This window comes from Larus michahellis, chromosome 6 (assembly GCF_964199755.1).
Source record: "Larus michahellis chromosome 6, bLarMic1.1, whole genome shotgun sequence".
Taxonomy (NCBI): domain Eukaryota; kingdom Metazoa; phylum Chordata; class Aves; order Charadriiformes; family Laridae; genus Larus; species Larus michahellis.
The window spans coordinates 53441639-53452384 of NC_133901.1; positions in this window are offsets into that span (position 1 = coordinate 53441639).

Sequence of the window (10746 nt, forward strand, 5' to 3'; positions counted from 1 at the left end):
TTGGACAGCAGCTAGAAAAGGATGTAATTTACTAATTTGCCACCGTGGTGATTTACTACACCCTTGAGAAGGTGGTCCGTGACAATATGTCATCCACTTTTTATTTTGGGGATCTGTCAGGAGAAAATGGAAAAGGGGGGTGGGGGGTTGGGATGTCAGAGGGTGGAACTTGTAATACTAAGGTCAGTGCATCACTTTTAGGTGAAGCACTTCAGGTTCTCCAAAATGATCCTCCCTTGGTCAGGGGAAGGATCACTCCATAGGTGTAGTCAGTACCACTCTGTTGCATTTTATGGGTCTGTGTGATTATTTTCAGAAAAGCAAGGCTGTTACATGGAGCAGCAGTTTTATCAAAATTTATGTTGTCCACAGCCGATGTTGAGCAAAGGCCTTCCAGTTCGGAGAGTTATTGCTGAAGGGTGTAAATTGGATGTCCCACCCTTGGGGTTGACTTCACCAGGCTGATGGAGGGGCTCAAAGGTTTGTGTGTACCTGAGTGTCTATGGAGAGATACCAATGGAAAGGAGGAGGACTCAGCTCCTTCCTTCTCTGGGATTCACAATAGACACCATGCTGTTTTTTAGGGAAGGCTGTATCTGAACCTACATAACCTCTAAAATTAAATAGGATAGATGGGTGAAAGCATCTAAATTCTGCCTGAATGGCACATAAAGTATATTAGTATCTTGTTGAATATCTGCTGGTGATTCTGCTCTTGAATCTGATTTATTATTTTTTTTTATACAGACTACTCTCTGACTGTCAGTGCAAAGGCAGTCAACAATTTGACTGAAAAGAAAAGCTAGCCATAGAGTAAATGACCACAGTGCTAAATGACCATAATACAAGCCATGGCATATGCAAGTAATTTTCAAAAAGGAGTGTATTTGGATGTTTCTCTGAAAACAGAAAGATTGTAGGGGAAAAGGGGAAGCAGGATACTGTCTTTTAAAAGTAATAGCACACAATGCAGGCTCCAAAATGTTCCATAATTGTTTGTGGTATAGCCTCAGGGTAAGGAAATATCATCATTAAAGAGAAGTAATTTGAGTGAAGCTGGAGTTCATAACATTCCATTTACCAGTTGCAAATGCATACCGTCAAAACACAGGTTTCCGATAATACACAGAGACTTTCTCTGCTTCTTTTGATCTTTTAGCATGTAACAAATATACTTTCCTTCTCTGACACTGAACTTAGGAAAGTAAATAAAATCAAAACCATACTTAAAGCACTGACTCACAGAAAACATTATGCTTATATATATGTCAAAGGCATATGTTATATTAATCATTATAATTAAAATAATACACACATCTGTTTTACAATGAAATGTGAGTAATGTGCCGCTAATTACTAACATCTGTAGCATTTTCTAGCTATGATATTTCCATTTTTAAATGCTGCACGTTCTGTGGATTAATAAAATGTGCAAAAGCACATTTAACATTTAAATTAAAAAATGGTAATACCCTGAGCCGTACTTTGATTTTGCTTATATCAGCATTTGTTTTCAGGGACTTCCTGTCTTTCCAGGAATTGTCTGTTTTTCCCCGTACAGCAACCAGAACAGATGTTCAACAACTGGACTGATACTTCTTCCCTCCCTTCACAGCGACAAGGGCCTAAGCTTTCCTCTGCTTTAGGGGGCCTGTGGCCCCCTCTTTCCTGGGGGCCTGTGTCATGGAGTAATTGTGTCCTTTCAGGGCTGTTCAGCACTCTGAGAGCCGCTGTATTTCCTGAAAGGTGTCCCTAAAGCCTCTTCTGGGTGTTATGATCACTCCTTCTCTGACGAGTGCTCTGTCTTGATCAGGCTTACTACGTTAACATCAGCTACAAGATTTTCCTTCTTCACCAAGTCTTAGACAATTGTCTTATTTCCAGTTTGTTAACTGTCCAAACATCAAATTCTTATATTTCTTTATATGGGCTTTGCCTTTGACCTATTTTATCCTCAGTGTAGTGCTAATATCACTGTTCCTGGCATTACATTGGCTTGCGTATCAGAGACAAAATTAGTAAGCATGCCACAGCTGTTAGCCAAATCATGTTTTATAGCCATGCTATGCAGACTTCTCCAGAAACAGCAGTGTTGGTGTTACCATCGTTGAACTTGCCAGGCCTTGCTTGCCGTCTTGTCAAGAATTATGGCTCTTGCGTAGTTTTAAACTCGGCATAGTTTTGGCTTGTGTGCCGAGACCTGTACTGTTGTTTTGGTCTCTGAGCTCCACGGGTGGTTCCCGTCTTGATTTCTTTACGGTGGTTTTTGTATACTATCGTGGCCACAGTATCCAAGCAGCCTACACTCTGTGAGCTTCAGTCAAGTCTGGGTGACTTCCTTCTCTTGGCAGATTCCAGATGTTTTGCCAGAGTTTATTTCTGGGTCTTTCATGAGCCTGTCTCTGACTTCCATGTGCGTGTGTGTCTTAACGCCAATGAAGAACTGTTCTCTTATCAGGGACCTAGTTACTCAACTCCCATCCTCCACAACCCCCTTTCTCCCCCCTCCAGAAAAAATGTTCATCTTTCAGGTCTTAGAGCTGTTAACAAACTCTTTTGCATTTTATACTTTCCATTCCCCATGCATTAAGAAATCTTGTTCCATTTTTGTATGTAATGCAGTCCTCCTTAAGTTTTTGCAGTTTATTTTCATTGTGACCCTCTTAGCTGTCTTAATCGAAAAATATTATAAACCTCAACTGTTAGAGATCCAACTTTTATCAGAAAAAAATTGACATTCTGCCCAGTATTCTGATAGCATTCATTGTTTGCAGCTATAGAAACTCTGCAGGTCTTCTCTAAGGATTTTTTCACCAGTAGGGAGTTGACCCCCTCCATTATTCATTCCTGCGGAACGGTTTTCCGGCTTGAGTCTCCCCTAATACCGTACTTTGTCCTGAGATAACGCCAAGTCTGGGAGTCTGACAGACTAACTGTGGTATCTGAACATGTCAGCCTTGCTTTGCTGAACGCCCATCGAACTGAATGTTTCCTTCTATGTGTCTCCTACCAACACTTTTCAAAGGCACAGCTCTACGTCTGCTGTGAACACTCCTGTTTCCCCAGGACATTTACCTTTCCACCCCCTTTTCTATGCCCCACAGTGGCATTGAGGAGAAAAATTAAAAGAGCTTAATGCACACTGCAGCCCAGGGCTGTGAATTCCTCCCAGCTGCTAGCAGAGTGTTAATGGACACTGTACAGACCAAAAAGGGACAGAGGGAACCTGTCCCAATAGTTTTTAAAGCTTCACCTCTGTTGCTAATGACACCTTTGAGAGCTAATGAAATAGTTTTCAGGTTTGGGTCTGGGCTTCGCTAATGCTTATGAGTGTGAGCATAAGAGCAGTATTGCATACTCCAATGGGAAGTTTACTTGGGCAACATTCCCACTGAGGTCAGCTGGGCTTTCTCCAGAGCAATCCTTGCCTAATAAAGCCCTTAATGGTAATAATTATTGAGTTTGGGTTTGTAGTTAAATATAGGAATATTTAAAATTAAAAAATACATGGTGTGTGCTCTCCTCCTGTCTGTACTGCTCTGTCCTGCAATAATTCCACCATGGTACTCCCAGTCTTTGTTGGTGTGTTGCTGAATGCAGAATAATGCCTCCTGTTACCACTTGAAATAACTCACGAAAAAGCTTCAATTTTATACAGTTTATTTCAAATATGAATTTATGGCTTTAAACTAGTGAGCAGCATGGCATGTAATGAGTCCCGGAATATCTTAACCATAAAATAATATTAAGGAAAGTTCTTATTTTCCCTAAGTGAGGGTGTGATGGCAGAGTGGTTACAACATCTGGCTTTTTGCCAGAGGTATAAGCTCCCTGGTCGTGCTTGTGATGAGTGTTTTCAAGACAGGTAGAGAATCAGATCTTGCTGCTTTGAGGCTTTTCTTGGTCAGCTCAGCTGCAAATGGGTACCTATCATTTCAGCTGAGAGTCACAAAGGCAGCTGCCTGTGATAAAAACCTTTCTGTTTTCTTAAATGTGGTTTACCACAAAGTTGGCGTGTATTGCGTGTGCCAGTCTGATGGGCTCAACTGGTTTGTCTTAAATTGTGGCCGTTTTCCCACTACTTCTGCTGTGAGATGTGTATTTCAAATGTAAGCAGATATGTCTTGTGAGCAGCAGAACTAGTGAAGTCTGCTTCCCAACAGATATGTCTTGTGCGCTTGGTTGACTTATTAGCTAAATAAGGCTACGGCTATAATTAGGTGTCAGGTAATCTGTAAAGAGAGATCTAGAGAATGCCCCAGCCTTGGGAAAAGCTTAAAATGGGGTTTTGTGTCTTCTTAGGCACTAGTATCCACACTGTAGAGAGGGCTAATCAGGTCTTTTTCTAGCTGCTTGTCTTCATGAAGCGGGCTGGACTGTAACTGTCTTGGAGGCTTCTGCCCTTCTGTCAAGTTCTGATAGAAACTGGCCATTCTATTCAAATGTTGGTGGGAGGAGGCTGGCTTGGCCTGAAGTCCAAAATTCTCTGAACGAAAAGATTCCCCAAATCACAGCACTTTATGGTGGATCCATGCTGTCAAACACAAAGTCTGAAAGGATCTGCCGTGGGCAGGTTACCAGCGGGTGTTCCAGGAAATACCTAGAGTTCATCTGTTCTAGTGATCAGTTGTGATGCTCTGAATCCACACTACGGTTGGGCTGCAGCCAGCAGTATGTAGGGATTAGCCTGCTTAAGCTGACCCTTCACTTTCAGTTTAGGCAAAGTCTATATGGCCCTGCTATGATAAAGTAATTAACATTGCTTTTAAATTGGATCTGCTTCTCGTCTTAGGCCTTTTAAGATCCACACAACTCAATTGCTTTGATTTTCTCTTGGTTTTCCCCCAGCATGGAAGAGGCTGATTTTTACTCTCAGTATGAAGTTGCATCGACTTCTTTAATGTCATTACATTAGTATCAATTGGCAGTGTCCAAAAGGACTAAAAGGCATAATCCAGAATGAAACAGAGGAGAAAGTTTCATCAGACAGGACGCAGTCAGGTACTACTGTTAGATACTAGGATTTTCCCAGCAAATTGCAGTATGGAAAATAGGAACTTTGAGAACTGTGAGAAGGGTTAAATCCATGTATACTACAAATTTCTGTAGTATATACAAATTCTGAAAATAAATATGTAAATATTTCTCTTTCTCACTGAATTCTTAGAGTTCTTACCCAAGTGAGAGAAAGCCTTCTATTCTCCAGAGTCCTTATGCATGTGCTTAACTCATGGAAGAAGGGATTTTTAAGGAGAATTTCTGTGGAGCCCTATGTACTTCCTATCAGCCGCTACCATGTGGGAATCAAGCCATTTATGTATACAGTTCCTGACTCTGGGGCAATTAAAATCTCAGCCGTAATGTTATATTAACACAGAATTCGGTGTGCCTAATGACATACTAAATCTTCCTAAATTATAGCTAAATTACAAAAAGGACTAATTTACCAAAACCAGTTAATAAATGTTTAGAAAAGGAAGCTAATTGAATTATCCCTTGTTTGTCAGAGACAGATAATCTCCTTGTGAGAAATCTCATTTTTTCTGAAGCATGATTAATTGGCCTGACGAGTCAGAGATTATGACAAATTACGCAGGAGGAGATAATAAATAAGTCAGTAGGAAGGCTTGAGAGCAGAGAACTACCAGCTGTTATTTGGTTGGAGGCTTGGTACAGCTTCTGGATGCACCCTGACCCCTGTGTGGTTTCCTCGCTCCTGCTGCAGACAATCCTCACAGCAGTCGCAGCCACCCTTTGCTCCTTTCCCCATGCGCTCTAAGCCTTGGCCCATTTCAGCTCAATAGCATCACCTCCGCAAGAAGGATGCATGAAAAACCACATGCTCCTAGGCCAATGACTAGTTTCTACTTACTGAGTAATCACAGACATGAGATGAATTTATTTTTTTTCCTTAGTCATGGTGGGAAGGCATTTATGGCTCACACAGAAGGTCCAGTCACAGCTTCATCTTGTTCACATTAAGCTCAATGGGTAAACTAAAGTCAGTTGTAGCTGTGCGCCACTATGAATGCAAAGAGTGTCCTAAACCCTTCAATGTGGTGTGCCTAAGGGACTACACTTCACAAGCCTATGTTCCCTTAGGAGAAGGCTTCGGCATATGCACTGAGACTGCTCTAATTTTAGTGTGTGTTGCTGGGCCATCGTGCTGTTGTGGCTCAAGCTTCAAGCTCCAACCGTGAGCAGCGAAGAGCCATGGGTGGGATGTGTGCTGGTGCACCAAGCTGCAGGCTGCTCCGTCTGGGCACAGACTGGGGATGAAGCTGGTGCTGAGGTGCCAAATAAGGTCTTTTGCTCTTCCTCTCATGAATATCTGATCTAAGTGTCTTGCAGTCTGATTCATGAAAAGCACAGGGCAAAGGTGTCAAAATTTGATCTTAATCTTTGAACTCTGTGTACAGTGTTGCCTACTTTCATCATCTTGTTAGAAAAGCCTGGCAGGTGATAGAACTGAATGAAAAGTCTATTGGTTTTGTAGATGTTGTATCATGTGGGCTCAAGAATAATTTTCCATTTGCACCCTCTTGTATGTGTAGATCATGCTATATAACAGGAACCAGATTTGAGTTATTGTCTCATTAACATTATTTGGAAAATATTATCAGTTAGAACTAAATTATTTATGAATGTACTGCATTGGTATCTGGATGATAGTAGTCAGGAAAACCGACTGTAGGAATCATTTCTATGTAGGGGATGCAGGACTAAGGCAGTGATCTTGTTGGGTAAATTTAAGAGGGGTCTCAATATAGTAGGGGGAAAGGGAACAGAGATGGGCAAACTCATTACTATCATCACTGCCTAGTAGTTGGATATACATTTAAATGCCGATGCATGCTTCTCATTTACTCTACACCTTTAATGCACCTCTGCCAGTCTCTAGTGGAAATCATTTACATATGAGTCCCCAGCAATATGCGCTTTTACTGCACTACATCTTGGAGTAATTTTGAGAGGAGATGTGGGGCTTTTGCCCTTTGTAAGCCAGGATCTTCTTTAACTTGGTGCGTGTCACAGGGAATGAACTACCTCTCCGGTAGCAAGCAGGTGTGGGCCTGTTGTTTACTAAACTTGTCTTCGTAATCCTGTGAAATCAAAAATCCATAAGCATGTTCAAAATAATCCTGCCAGGTTAGAGGTTTTTGGGTTTTTTATTTATTACTATTGATCGCCATTTTCTGAGCCTTTATGATGTAGCAGAGAGCAGAGCTTCTAACTGTTCTCTACAGCCTCAAAAGCAAGGTATATTTTATATTAAAGTGGAGGTTGCCACAGCCACATGTTTTGAAGACGTAGTGTCTCAAGTAGAGTATCAACTAGTGCAAAACTTTAAGTTATATAATGACTGTTGGCAGCACTCTGCATTTTCTGTTGTTCCTGACTGCTAAAGCAGTGATTTAAGGCGATTTTAAGTTCACATAGCCTGCCTTTTCCTGTGCAGTCACTTTTTCCCCCTTCCCAACATCAGTTAGTTCTCTCTTATATTTAGTTCTCCTTAATATCATCAGTTTGCTTATCTGAAAAAGCAATTTCACAGGCATCCCCAGCCAAGTCCCTGCTAACCTGCCACTGTCCGCAGTCTCATACCAAATACATCCAGTCAGCTCCTCACACCAGAACTCCCTGAGGCACCTCAGAGCCTCTCCAGCTCTACTTTGAGCATTGCATCCCTCTGACAGGAGAGAGCAGAAGCCTCCGGCGGTGAGAGTCCCAAAGGAAACAGACAGGTACCTGTAGCATTTGAGACCTGAGTCCAGGAGCCCTCCCTCAGGACAAAAAGGTGCCAATAGCCTCCCAAAGAGGGACCTGGGTTGGAATAGCAAGGCCCCAGAGCTTTAGGAGAAACCCAGTGTGTGAGGGGCAGATTCACCAACCAGCCTGCCCGGCCTTCACGGTTGCTTTGCCAATTGCTGATAAAACTGCTCATCCCGTGAGTACGCAGCAGTCTTTTCTTGCAAGTAGCTGTTCTGTGTTTTGTTTGCATTTCAAGGTGGCAGCTCCTTTGAAGAGGTCCCTGCAGGAGCCCTTGTGCACTCACCACAGGTTTCCGTTGCTTCCCTGGTGTCACTGTAATGAGTTTAAATATCAAGCAGCTTAAAACATACAGGGATTGTTCCCAAAAGGGGTGAATAATCTGTGTTTTATATTCACTGGAGCATTTCAGCCAGTTTTAATCACAACAGAATACGTTTGCATCTGGTCCCAACTCTGTGAGTCCTCCCTCAGTACTGTGGACTAATTGAAGAATATGATTAAAGGTAATTATTTTAATTGCCCATTGACTCAGAAAGATTTCTGATAGCAATGAGTAGAATCTGATCTGTAAAGGAAGGCCTTGTGGATTGTCTGCATCAGGACAGACTGCCATCAGCAGCGGTGTGAGGGATGGAAATGAAATATCGCTAACCTCCTGTGAGCACTGCATGCATTACGGGGCTGGGACGACATATTTTTTAACTGAATGCAGAAGACAGAACATGTGCACTGTACCAGTTCGCATTTGGGCTCATTATTAGTCCACACAGTGTTTAACCCAAGTGAAATGTCACTGACTTTGCTAAGGCTCCTGTTTGATGCAATTGTGAGTGAAAGCACAGGGTTCTTCTTGGGCTTAAAGTCTGAAATATGAGAATCGAGATTGTATATATTCAATAAGGTGAAATACTTAACACCTAACCATTCCAAAACCAGCATTTTTGTTGGCGGCAGCAGTAAAGAAGAATGATGGTCTAATAATTAGCTCACCCACGTTGAACTTGGAAAGCACTGTCTGTATTCTCTGCTTTGCTGATCCTGCATTGGCCTTTGGCGCAGCACTTGGGCTGCTCCATGTTTCATTTCCCCTCTCTGTAAAGAGTGGATGTGCCTTCTTAGGAGTGCATGAATTGCTTTCATGCTGTGTTAGTAGTGACCATGAAAATTCACTGATGTAGTGACGGGGGGCGGCAAGGGCCTCTGTGATTTTTTTATGTATAAATATATAGTATCTACGGAATCAACCATTTGTGACTATGGAAGGAAAGGACATCAGAAGATATTAAATTCAACAGGACCACTTTTGGCTTAGTGACGCTAAGCAGAAGTTTGCTGTAGGGTGGTATGTTCTTCTAGGAGAGCATTGGCACATGCTTGTGATGCTCTTAGGCTTCATCTAGATGTGTGCTATTAGCCCCTGTGGCAAAGTGGCTATTGGAGAAGATGGACTTCAGTTAGGCCTAGGCTGACTATTCTAATATTCCCTGTGTGTAACGAGTACAGAAGTTTGAAGGCTCTATAGGTCCTGTTTGTATCCTTTCTTTATCAGGTTTGCTAGATAGGTACTTTCCTTTGCTTGTGTTTTCCCATATTTGGTTCGTGAGTCAAAGCATTTTTAATAGTCTTAGTCTTTTGCAATTGATTAAGTGCAGTTATAAGAAACAGAAAAAATACTCTTGACTAAAACAATCTGATTTTCCACTTACAGACATGAGAGAGGCCAAGAAAGATTCAGGTTCCGACTGTTTTGACTATTATGACATTTGCCATCCTTTCTGTTTGGGAGGAGCTGAATCAGACTCTTCTCTTCCTCACACCGCTCAGATCAGATTTATATCAGTGAGGTCTGACTTACAGGACTCCTCCCACAGGCAATTCTTTTCTACCCATGCAATTGTACTGAGTCCAATGGATTTTCGCCTGATTTATTACCATGTGAGCGAGTGCTGCACCAAGCTGTGTGACTCCTGCAGTTAGTCTCAATTTGCACTGATGCAGCTGACAACAGGATCTGACCTGAATGATCCCACTGTTGCTGTGGCACATGCGTTGTAACTAAAGCCAATGCTGTATCGTTATCTCGTTAGAAATGCATGCTGTGTATGCACCTCTTAGCTCACTTCTTGTGTCTACAACAGACTCCACTTCTGAATAACTCTATTCACAAGCATCATTATGTTGCTGTGCATCTGCTGTGAGGACACTGCAGATCCAGCATGACGTAACTGGGGTATGTGTCCAAACCCCAACTCCAAAGTCCTTCCCACTGTTGTCCTTTCAGGGGAATGCCAGTGAGCTCAGGGAGAGCTCAGGGTGCTCAGCATGGGCAGGTGTAACCTGTGCTGGACAGGCAAATAAGTGAGCACAGATGCCTGTTGTGCTGGTCGTGGACTGCCTGGGCCGCATCTTTGATCAAGAATTAGTGGAGCTAGCAGTGTCTTTTGTCTTTTGACTGAATGCCTCCAAAATGCTCCCCTTTCATCTAGTTTTCCTTCACTGATTATTTCCAGGCAGTGCTGTGCAGCTTGGCCTGAATTCAGGAGCTGCTGATGCTGCAAGCAGAGCTGCAAAAGCTGGTTGTAGGAATGGGCAAAACCAGCAGCTCCTCGGGCTGGCAAAATGGTTGCATCAGCCTCATTTGTCTGTACAGAGTCAGGCTGGCTGCTGCAGTTGTGGGGTGGGAGAGTTAGGCTTTATGAGGCACCGATTGCTGCTGCCACGGCAGCCCTGTGCGATGGTGGCAGTTATTACGTGTGCCCAAACCTCTCCTTAGCAGCAGAAGCAGCAGCTATGGGAGTCCCTCGTCCCAGGCTGTCTGTCTCAGTGCTGCCCATCCTTTTCCCACACCCAGGGAGCCAAGACAGACATCAAAAGGTTTCAGGAACCCATAATCTATTCACCACCCCAGCACATTTGCCTAATCAAGATTACTAAACTTAATTCTCCAGGCCTTTCTCCTCTACTGCTTGTAAC